Raw genomic sequence first — 10,865 nt, 5'->3', positions numbered from 1 at the left:
TACAAAAACATATAAAGATCACACTTTTTTGGTGTGATGTATGTTATTTAATCACACCTTTTAAGTTTTATTAAAGTGTGATCTTTGGGAGTGTGATTAAAAATGGTCATTTTTAATCACACTTTTTAAGTGTGCTTAATAACATTTAGATCACACCTTTTAAGTGTGATTAAAAACATTTAGATCACACATTTTAAGTGTGATTAAAAATATTTAGATCACACTTTTTAAGTGTGATCTTTGAAAGTGTGATTAAAAAGGGTCATTTTTAATCACACTTTTTAAGTGTGATTAATAACATTTAGATCACACCTTTTAAGTGTGATCTTTGAAAGTGTGATTAATAACATTTAGATCACACATTTTAAGTGTGATTAATAACTAATAAAATTTGTAATAAAAAAAGGATTCGACATATTTGAAAAATAATCAATATTATTTTTGTATGCACATTTGAAAAATGTAATACACACTATATACTAAATTTTGAATCATAACCACATATTGAATAGAATAACATCATATATTTCATAAATGAAAATTAAATATTCAAAAGTATATACAAAGGAATTAAATAAAAAAAAATTAACTGTGCTTACATATATTTAAAAATGAAAAAACTTAAAAAAAACTAAGTTCTTTAATTCTTGAACCATATTTTGCATCTCTCCAAAAAATTTCTGACCTGAAAAATAAAAACACAAATTAATCCAGAAACCGTTGATGCATATGAATAAACTAAAAAGTTAATTCAGCAAACCAAAATAGGAACATTAATCATTTCTGCTTGATCTTAATCCTTTTGGAAGTAACTTCCCTGTTAACAATTAGATGCCATAGCAGCTCAGTGTCAATGACATTGTAATTAGGAGGTCACTAATGAGCACAGTATTTAAAAATGATAAATCTCAATACAGCTTGTGTACGATCTTTTTGTGAAGGTATATTATTATTACTGTTGAACCATAATTCTAGGTACCCATAAATAAATAAAAGCTCAAGAATTTACTCCATTTTTTTTGGGGGGGGGGGGAGGAGGGGGGAGAGTACATACATTGCAGTTACTATCACCAGCCGCAACAGGTTTTGGAGAAGCAGAGGCTGCATTTATGAAAAGAATTCATCGGAGCTTCTAAATACACTCGCTTATTTTCTCTCTACACTCACTATACGCATTGTATATCTTGTATGTTATGAAGAAAAATTTGTGAATATAGGTGTAGAGATGAACATGGCGGGTTTGTGGTGGGTTTAGAAACTCCCAATTGCATCATTAAAACGAGGATTATGTGTATATATATGTTGTTGACACTAATTAATATTCCAAACACCCTGTTCAAAAATAAAATGAAAATAAGAGCACACCTAATCAACAAAACTTGTTACCACAGTTGTGGAAAAGCAATAATTGAGAGAAAATTTTCAACTTCCACACCAATCAATTTTTTCTAAACACAAATCAACAAATAAATACACAATTTAGTGGACTGCCCAAAAAAATCTAAGATTAAAAAATATTGATGCACAAGTTGTCAATAAAGGACCACCCATATTATAAACACCCAAATTCAAAAGATTTAGGTTGGTAGGTAAGCCAAATATAAAGCATGAACAATATTTTTCATGCTGTAAGAGAGAACATTCTGATGTATCTTTTAAAGCAAAAGATTAAATTTATGTCCTAACACTGCAATCTTTTAACTGAAAGATTCAAAATAGCACAAAGCAAAAAAATACAGGGAAAAAAAAAATTACAAAACAACAACAACGAGGAGCTTTGAAGCCAAGCAGAACAAATTAATGGTATTTACTAGTTATCATCCCAGCCCACCACCAAGGTTCCAACAAATATGAGTACCCCCCTAACCCTGAACAAAATGACGACACGATGGTTACAATAACATAAAAGATTTATATACACATCTCCACGCATATACATTCATGTAAGTACTTCTATGTCTTTTGATTGGCATATGTATATATATATACACTATCTATACTATATTATTATATAAAGTGTATAAGTCAGTTAATGTGAACACTTTCTCCGTCACGCCTATTTGATTTTTCAAAAATGCCTACAACAATTGGTAAGTTTAAAAATTGTCATGTGAAACTGATTTAGAAATTTAAAACTCTATTCATCATCTTCGTTCATAAACTATGTATCTTTGCACAAGCATTGTGTGTACACTCAAAGGTTCTACAAAGACCAAAATAGTAAATAGAGCACCAAGTCTGGACTTCTAACCCTGTATGTCATCCATAATCACCAAGAAGAAGAAAGCACGGTGCAAATTCATATTGCTTACCTTTCACATGTCTTGGTCCATTATGCTTCTTGTGGGGTAGCAACTTCTTAACATTGTAATGCCAATGATGATAGTCAAGAGCATGAAGGACACCCCGCACGCAGCCCGGCTGATTATTCGCAATTTGCTCATCAGCATCTTCGGTCCACAAGTGTTTTCCCATTTACAACACTACAAGCAAAATCCTTGAAAACCCACTTGCTAAAGGAATTCAGTGACTATCTTCTTCAATCTAATAGACATAATTAAGAAAATACCATGTAAATAAATATGTTGATTGCTTAGCATATGAAATTCAGAAAATAAATTCCAAATTACTAGCAGCTCAAATCACATAAAGCTTGTCAAAAATCTTAGACAGAACAAAAATCAAACACCATGTGAGCAAGGCTTTGACATAACCTTTTCAGGTACCTTGTACAAAATCCAAGCAGCAGCATCACTTACTACAAAATACCCATGTCTAAAAATGGCAATTTTTTATTTCATTTTTCAATTATTTTTTCGTTGTTGGAAATTGCCTGTAAATTTATACAATTACAAAAAATTCTGACAGTGTGCTTAGCCAACCCAAACGAAAAATTCTTCATCAGTTCTTCAATATCATTCATGATACGAGCAAAACAGGAAGTCACAAAGATCACGAGAATTGAGTGAAAAGAAAAAAATACTGACAGTGTGCTTACCTTTTGAGTAAATCCAAACTCTTCTCAACTCCTAGTCGTCCAACATGGACTATCAATGGTCTCTCGGGCTCCCCATTGTTGATTAAAAAAAGAACAATATTTGAAGGAAACTCATTACATGGCAAAAAAAGAGATCAAGAAACTCATTAGGTTTGAGTTTATGAAGAGACGTTGACTTACATTGTAACTTAACTCCTAAAATATTAACTGCTATAAAAGAGATCGAGAAACTAACCCAATTTCAATTGTCATAACATGCTTGCGCCTCTTTCCTAAAACTATAATGCACAACTATGGCCACATATTTTTGTATGAATTAGTTCAATTACGCTAATCATTGGAAGATGAAACTTAGTACATGATCCCATATTATGGCTGCAGTACACATTGATATAGTGTCAAAACTGACTTCTGTTTTTTTGTTTTTTTATTTATTTTTTAAAGAAGAGGGAATCCAACAATAAGATAAAGGAAAATGATATACAATAGCACTACTCTAAGATAAGTAGAAGTATCTCAAATTCAAAAATAATTACATTCTATTCTTAAGTTTAAAAGCTAATCTCATACAGGCCTTGCTAGTCTCACAGCATGTTATGTAACTTAATTATGCTAGTCTCAAATGAATTGTATCTCTTACACATTTTAACACATTTTCAAAACCAGTCCTGTTTTATTAGATATATATATATATATATATATCTGCATATGTCATTAAAGGAAAGAGAAGGAGACACATGCTCTTGTCGCTAAGCCCTTGGGATTTGGTCAAATTAGAATTCCATCATTGTAACCTTCTTCCCAAAATTTGTCACCAAAGATTCTGCTAAAATGACACATTGATATAGTGTCAAAACTGACTTCTGATTTGGTCAAATTAGCTTTTTATGTTTTTGTTCTTCACTTTATTCTCCAGTGGATTCCACAAGTCTTTATAAAACTTTTTAAAATATCACTTAAACCTCTCATCTATATCAAATCAACAAAATTAAACAATAGCAAATGATTTATTTCGATTTCTCAATTAACAGAGTCGAAAGTTTTGATTCGATACTAAATTTACCTTCACCATTAATTTTTTTGATGAGCAAATCACAGATTTAGATTAATCATATTCTGACCTCATTTGGTAAAAATAACCCAAGAGATTGTTTAATTTTCACATATGAGGTATGTTTCGAGTTTTGTCACAATCAAGACCCTTCCTCCTCCCTCAAGATAAGTCTTGATACAAAAAGTAAAAAGTTGCCATGCAAATACCTAACATGTACACTACATGTACACTACATTTTTCTTCATAATTTCCAAATACCTAACATGTACACTACATTTTTCCTGACTTTTTTTAGAATTCTTCATATCAACGAATTCCTATCGAGTCATACCCTTATCCCCATCATGTATCCGTGTCTATGTTTCATAGAGAGATCCACCATGTTGAAAGAATCAATGCTATTTCCACATCCTAAATGGATTTTTTTAAAAAATAATTACACTCAATACACCATAAGAAAAACAGATCACCTGGAACACATGCACACTGGGTTTGACTTGCCAGAAGAGAAGAATATCATGTTTCTCCACCCATTCATCTACAACAACCAACAATGAAATATCAGATCCCAAAAATAGGAACAAACAGATACCCTAAAATTTGTACAAAATAAACACGAACCCGTGTCACAAACGCAGATCCTTTGTACGTTTTCCACTAGGAATGAATCGTCTAGAGGCACTGGAACTGGGCCATCTATATAGCTCAAACTCCTCTTTTCAAGCATTCTATACAGCAATAGAATCAAAATCTTAAAAACCCATTTAGCCAAACATACAGTGTTTGGATCTTGGGAAAAGAAAATGAAAATAAATAAATAAAATCTTCTCTTATCCATTTCTTGAGGATTAACAATAACAATTACACAAACCCAATTGTGACTAATAATTATATATAATAAAAAAACGAAACCCATAGATTTCAATGACAAATCAATAACTAAATATAAAGCAATATTAGTGCCAAACGGGAGGTCATCATTCATGCCTGAAGCCAATAGTGAACACTCACGAACCGAGGACAACCAAGTCGTTAAAAACTCACTTTTTCTCCATATGAAATCAATAATGAACACACGCACTGAGTACAACCAAGTCCTTAAAAAAATACTCTTTCTCCATATGAAATCAACAAAAAGCCATAAAAAAATCAAACCCTGTCATTGTCCATCAAAAGCCCCCAAAATTCAAGCATCTAGCTACAAAATACAATGAATAATCCTTATCCTAACAATTGGGAAACCAATAAGCCATTAATTTGAGCATGTGTGTTCACCCACGAAACAATCGCCAATTCACCATATAAGCAGAGATACAAGAATCAAACACCAATTCAACTCAATTTCATAGCAATTCAACCAAAACCCATCAAAATTCAACAGCCAAATCACAAATTCATCGATTAAAACCCAAAATTAAACATACCCACCTGACGATTAAGCGAAGTAGGGTCATGGCTGGCCCAAAAAACATCAAGCAAGGACTCGTAACTACACTCCTTGGGATCATACTGAACCCTAACGACCTCCGAGTGATTCGTGGTCCCAGAACAGACATCATTGTAGCTAGGGTTGTGAAGATAGCCCTGAGTGTACCCAACCTCTTTGTCTTCGTCACTCCAAGAACACCAGATATTAGATCAAACTCAAGAACAGTGAAGTAGTGAGATCAGCTACAGAACAGTGAAACAGGATTAAAGGAATTTATATAAGGATTAAAGATCAAACCCAAGAACAGAAAAGTAGTGAGATCGCCGATCGCCGCTCGCCTCCGTGAGTGAGAGAGAGAGAGAGAGAGTGTGTGTGTGTGTTGTTTCGAAACTTAGGCTCTACAAACTTGAAAGGAAATGAAAAAAAAAGGGGGAAAGACGGGAAAAAAAGGGGGGGAACTTAAGGTTTTGTTTGGTTTAGATTTTCGGAATATTTTTACTATTTTGATTTTTGGAATATTTTTAATATTTAATTTTTAAAATATTTTTAATATTTTAATTTTTTAAATATTTCTAATATTTATACAGGTTTAAAAAATTAATTCACAAAAAAATTAATTGACTGAAAATAATTGACATAGAAGTTGTTTGAAAAAAAATATTCAAAAAAAATTACTTAAAAACAATTAATTGAATTTTTTTTTTTATTTGAGTATTTTAAAAATAGTTTGGTTATGACTGTTGATCAAAAATACGGATATCGAGTTATGAGTTGTGTGTTTGATTATCAATTATAGGTTGAATTAAGTTTTGAAAACTCATTGCCAAACAAAATTTCTTATTTCATATGTCACATCAAACTTTTAAAACTCAATTCCACATACAATTCAAAACTCAATTCAACACTCTATTAAAAAATCATAATCAAACAAATTTTTTGTAGTACAGGAGAGGGAGCGACAGTAGTGGTGAAGGTGGTGGATAAGAGGTGGTGGTGGTGGTGAAGGAGATTAGTGATGAAGTTATGGTAGTGGTATGGGAGACGGAATGGCGGCGGTAGATGAGAGGTAATAGTAGTAGTGGTGGTGGTGGTGGTGGTGGTGGTGGTGGTAGCAGTGGTGGTAGTGGTAGTGGTAGTGGAGTGGTGGCGATGGTAGTAGTCATGGTAGTCATAGAGGTGAAGTGGCAATAGTGGAAGTAGTGGTGGTGGTGGAATGGCGTTTGCAGTAGTGGTGAAGGTGGTAGAAGAGGTGGGTGGTGAGAGAGAGAGATGAGTGCGAGACAGATAGAGGAGAGAGAGAGAGAGAGAGAAAGAGAGACAGAGTGATGAGCGAGAGAGAGAGAGAGACAAAGTGGTCGCTAAAAGTGCATTTTCTTGTAGTGGATCGATAAATCGAAAGGGAGCTTAGTAAATAGAGAAGACGGGAGAGAAAGAGTGAGTAACGCAAACATAGTGAGAAAGAGATAGAGAAAGAGAAAGAGATAAAGAGTGAGAGACAGAAAAGAGACAGAGAGAGAAGAGAGATGGACGAGAGACAGAGAGAGAGAGATAAAGAGAAGAGAGATGAACGAGAGGGACATAAAGAGAAAAGAGATGAACGAGAGAGACAGAGAGAAAGATAGAAAGAAGAGAGATGAGCGAGAAAAATAGAGAAAGATGAGAGATGAGAGAGATAGAGAGAAGAGAGATGGATGAGAGAGATAAAGGTAAGAGAGATGAACGACAAAGACAGAGAAAGAAAAGAGATGAGAGAAGAGATAGATGAGTGAGAGACATAGAGAGAGAGAGAGAGACAAATATACAGACAGACAGACAGACAAAGAGTGAAGAGTGATGAGTAAGAGCGAGAAAGAGAAGCGAGAGATGAAGAAAATGGATGAAAAAAAGGGAGATAGCTTTGAAGTTTGACGCTTTGACTTTTCCCATCACTGTCTGTGAGAAAGAGGCAGAGATAGAGACAAAGACAGACAGACAGACAGATAAGAGTGGTGAGTGAGAGAGAGAGAGATAGAGAGTGGAACACAAAAAAAAAGACAGAGAGAAGAGAGATGAGCGAGAGAGACAGAGAGAAGAGAGAGAAGAGAGATGAGCGAAAGAGATAGAGAGAAGAGAGATAAGCGAAAGAGATAGAGAGAGAAAAGGTATGAGAGAAGAGATAGATGAGTGAGAGACACACAGAGAGAGAGGGGAGAGAGACAGATAGACAGACAGATAGAGAGAGAAGAGTGATGAGTAATAGAGAGAAAGAGAAGAGAGAGAAGAAGATGAAACAATGGGTGAAAAGAGATAGACAAAGAAAAATAGAGAAAAAGAGCGAAAAGATATAAACGAGAGAAAGACAGAGAGAGATAAAGAGAAGAGAGATGGACGAGAGACATAGAGAGAAAGAGAGACAGACAGACAGACAGAGAAGAGTGATGAGTGAGGGAGAGAAAGAGAAGAGAATTTTTTTTATAGTTAATGAAATTTTTGTTTTTTTATTTTTCGTTTTCTTTTAGTTATTAAGGTTGAAAATTTATTTGTTTCATTTTTATTTTAATGAATAAAAAATTATTATTATTATTTTTTCATTTTGAATAAAAAATGTTTTCCATTAAAATAAAGTTAATTTTTTGTCATCAATGAAAAATATTTTTCTACGACCCATTTTTTTTGTTTGTTACTAAAAATCAGGAACTAATTTTTTGTGGTAGAGGATAGGGTGTAGCAGTAGTGGTGAAGGTGGTGGATAAGAGGTGATAGTGGTGGTGGTGGTGATAGCGAATGAGATTAGTGGTGAAGTTGTGGTAGTGGTAGAGGAGATAGAATAGCGGTGGTGGATGAGAGGTAGTGGTAATAGTAATGGTGGTAGTGGAGTGGTGGTGATGGTGGTAGTAATGATAGCCGTAGAAGCGGAGTGGCAAAATGATTGGTAATTAACAAAATGTTTAAAAAATTTAAAAATATAAAAAAGAGTAAGAAATGGCAAGTGGCGGAGGAAGATGGTGGTGAAAAGTAGTGACGGTGGGTGGTGGGTGATAGTGGCGGGTGGTGAGTGGTAGTGAATGGGTGATGGTGGTGGTGGTGGTGGTGGCGGGTGGTGGTGGCGAGTAGGTGGCGGGTGGTGGGTGGTGGTGGTGGTGGTGGTAGGTGGGTGGCGGATGGGCGCTGGTGGCGAGTGGGTGGGTGACGATGGCGGGTGGTAGCGAGTGGGTGGTGGTGGTGGCGGGTAGGTGGCGAGTGGTAGTGGTGATGGGTGGGTGACGGTAGCGGGTGGTAGGTGGTAGCGAGTGGGTGGTGGTGGTGGTGGCAGGTGGGTGGTAAGTGGCTGGCTGGTGGTGGGTAGCTGGTGGTGGCAGGTGGTGAATGGTGGTGGTAGGTGGGTGGTGAGTGGTGGTGGCAAGTAGGTGGCGGGTGGTGGTGGCAGGCGGTGGATGGTAGTGGCGGGTGGTGGGTGGTGGCGACAGGTGGGTGGCAAGTGGCTGGTGGTGGTGGGTAGCTGGTGGTGGCAGGTGGTGGATGGTGGTGGCAGGTGGGTGGTGAGTGGTGGTGGCAAGTAGGTGGCGGGTGGTGGTGACAGGCGATGGATGGTAGTGGCGGGTAGATGGCAGGTGAGTGGTGGGTGGCGGCAGGCGGGTGGTGGGTGGTGGCGGGAGGTGGGTGGTGAGTGGTGGTGGCAGGTGGTGGTGAGGGGTGGATGGTACGTGGTGGTGGTGGTGGCGGAAGACGGTGGTGGAAAATGGTGGCGGGTGGTTGCTAGTGTTGCGTGGTTAAAAAAAAAACTCAAAATAGAGGCGCGGATTTAGGAATTGTATATTTTATATAAAAATCAAATTGAAATATTTTATATAATTACACTTATTTAAAAATTGTGATTAAAAAGTAGTAATGTATATATAATCACATTTTAATTAAAATGTGTGATTAAAAAATATATATATAATCACACTTACTTAAAAAGTGTGATTAAAAAGTAATAGTGTATATATAATCACACTTTAATTAAAAGGTGTGATTAAAAAATATATAAATAATCACAGTTCAATTGGAATGTGTGGTTAAAAAATATATATATAATCACACTTATTTAAAAAATGTGATTAAAAAGTAGTAGTGTATATATAATCACACTTTAATTAGAAGGTGTGATTAAAAAATATATAAATAATCGCACTTTAATTAGAATGTGTGGTTAAAAAATATATATATAATCACACTTATTTAAAAAGTGTGATTAAAAAGTAGTAGTGTATATATAATCACACTTTAATCAGAAGGTGTGATTAAAAAATATATAAATAATCACACTTTAATTAGAATGTGTGATTAAAAAATATATATATAATCACACTTGTTTAAAAAGTGTGATTAAAAAGTAATAGTGTATATATAATCACACTTTAATTAGAAAGTGTGATTAAAAAAAAATATATATAATCACACTTAATTGAAAAGTGACATAAAAAATAAATACTATCACACTCAATCAAATTAAGTGTGATTAAAATATCAATCTAATTTTTTTTATCACACTTCCAATAAAAGTGAGATATTTTTTTTTGTCAAAGTGTGATATTTAACTATTTTTGTAATAGTGTATTCTGTACTTTCCGAACCTCTCTCGATGCATTTTGTCTTCCTGTACCTTTAATTTCATGTTTTTAATGAAATTTTTCTTTGTTGATAAAAAAAAAATATTCAAAATTATTCTTATAGTTAATTTTTTTTTTCAATACAATTATTGAATCAATCTAATATTTGTATGGACAATTTACACAAAATATAATAAAATGAACTAATCAAATCATTAAAATAAAGTTTATGGGGCCAAATTGAACTGTTGAGTCCACATTTATGGACATGATACTGTTTATAAGCTATATCTCTTTTCTTTTTCTTTTTTTGATTTTTTTTTGTCTTTAGTGATTTTTTTTTCAAAATTATGTCATTTTTTTTTTACCTTTTTCGGTCTATCTTATGTAGACAAATCTAAAAATTAAATTTTTTTTTTAAAGATTCTTAAAAAAATTAAAAAGCCAAAATAAGTACACAAAAAAATTCACTATTTTTAGCTTATATTTTTAATTTTTTTTTTAATTAAAAAATTTTCAGTTCATCTGTCAGGCAAAATGCAAAAACCTAAGACTTCTTAAATAAAAAAAATTTACTAAAAATGGAAATAAATCAACAAAAAAGCTGAAAAAATAAATTAAGAAAAAAAAAAGAAACGTCAAACATCCATTCTTTATTAAACTAAAGCTTTTCTATTGCCTATATAGCCAAGTTACCTAATATGGTTTTTCAATGCATGTGAATAATTGAAAAATGGAAACTTCCAAAATTAGATATTGCAGAGGCAAGAACCAAGACAAATAAAGGGTTGTGAAACCCTATTTCACCTCCTC

General features: G+C 34.1%; 1 long non-coding RNA gene across 2 annotated transcripts; it reads right to left on the bottom strand.

The window, feature by feature from the left end:
• Nucleotides 1-548: 548 nt before the first annotated feature.
• On the bottom strand, nt 549-3,669 carry LOC145790350 (uncharacterized). 2 transcript variants are annotated; one of them, XR_014329034.1, is made up of 4 exons: nt 2,999-3,669; nt 2,313-2,544; nt 1,812-1,868; nt 549-685 (listed from the first exon to the last, which is right to left on the bottom strand). It is a non-coding gene; the product is annotated as an uncharacterized LOC145790350 (long non-coding RNA). The 2 variants fall into 2 exon arrangements; XR_014329033.1 differs by lacking the exon at nt 549-685 and having other exon boundaries at nt 1,371-1,868.
• Nucleotides 3,670-10,865: the final 7,196 nt, after the last annotated feature.

This window comes from Camellia sinensis, chromosome 5, assembly GCF_055761805.1.
Source record: "Camellia sinensis isolate YWXY chromosome 5, ASM5576180v1, whole genome shotgun sequence".
In the NCBI taxonomy this organism is placed as follows: Eukaryota; Viridiplantae; Streptophyta; class Magnoliopsida; order Ericales; family Theaceae; genus Camellia; species Camellia sinensis.
Note: the sequence above shows the minus strand (reverse complement) of the source record. Positions and strands in the feature narration are given on the sequence as shown.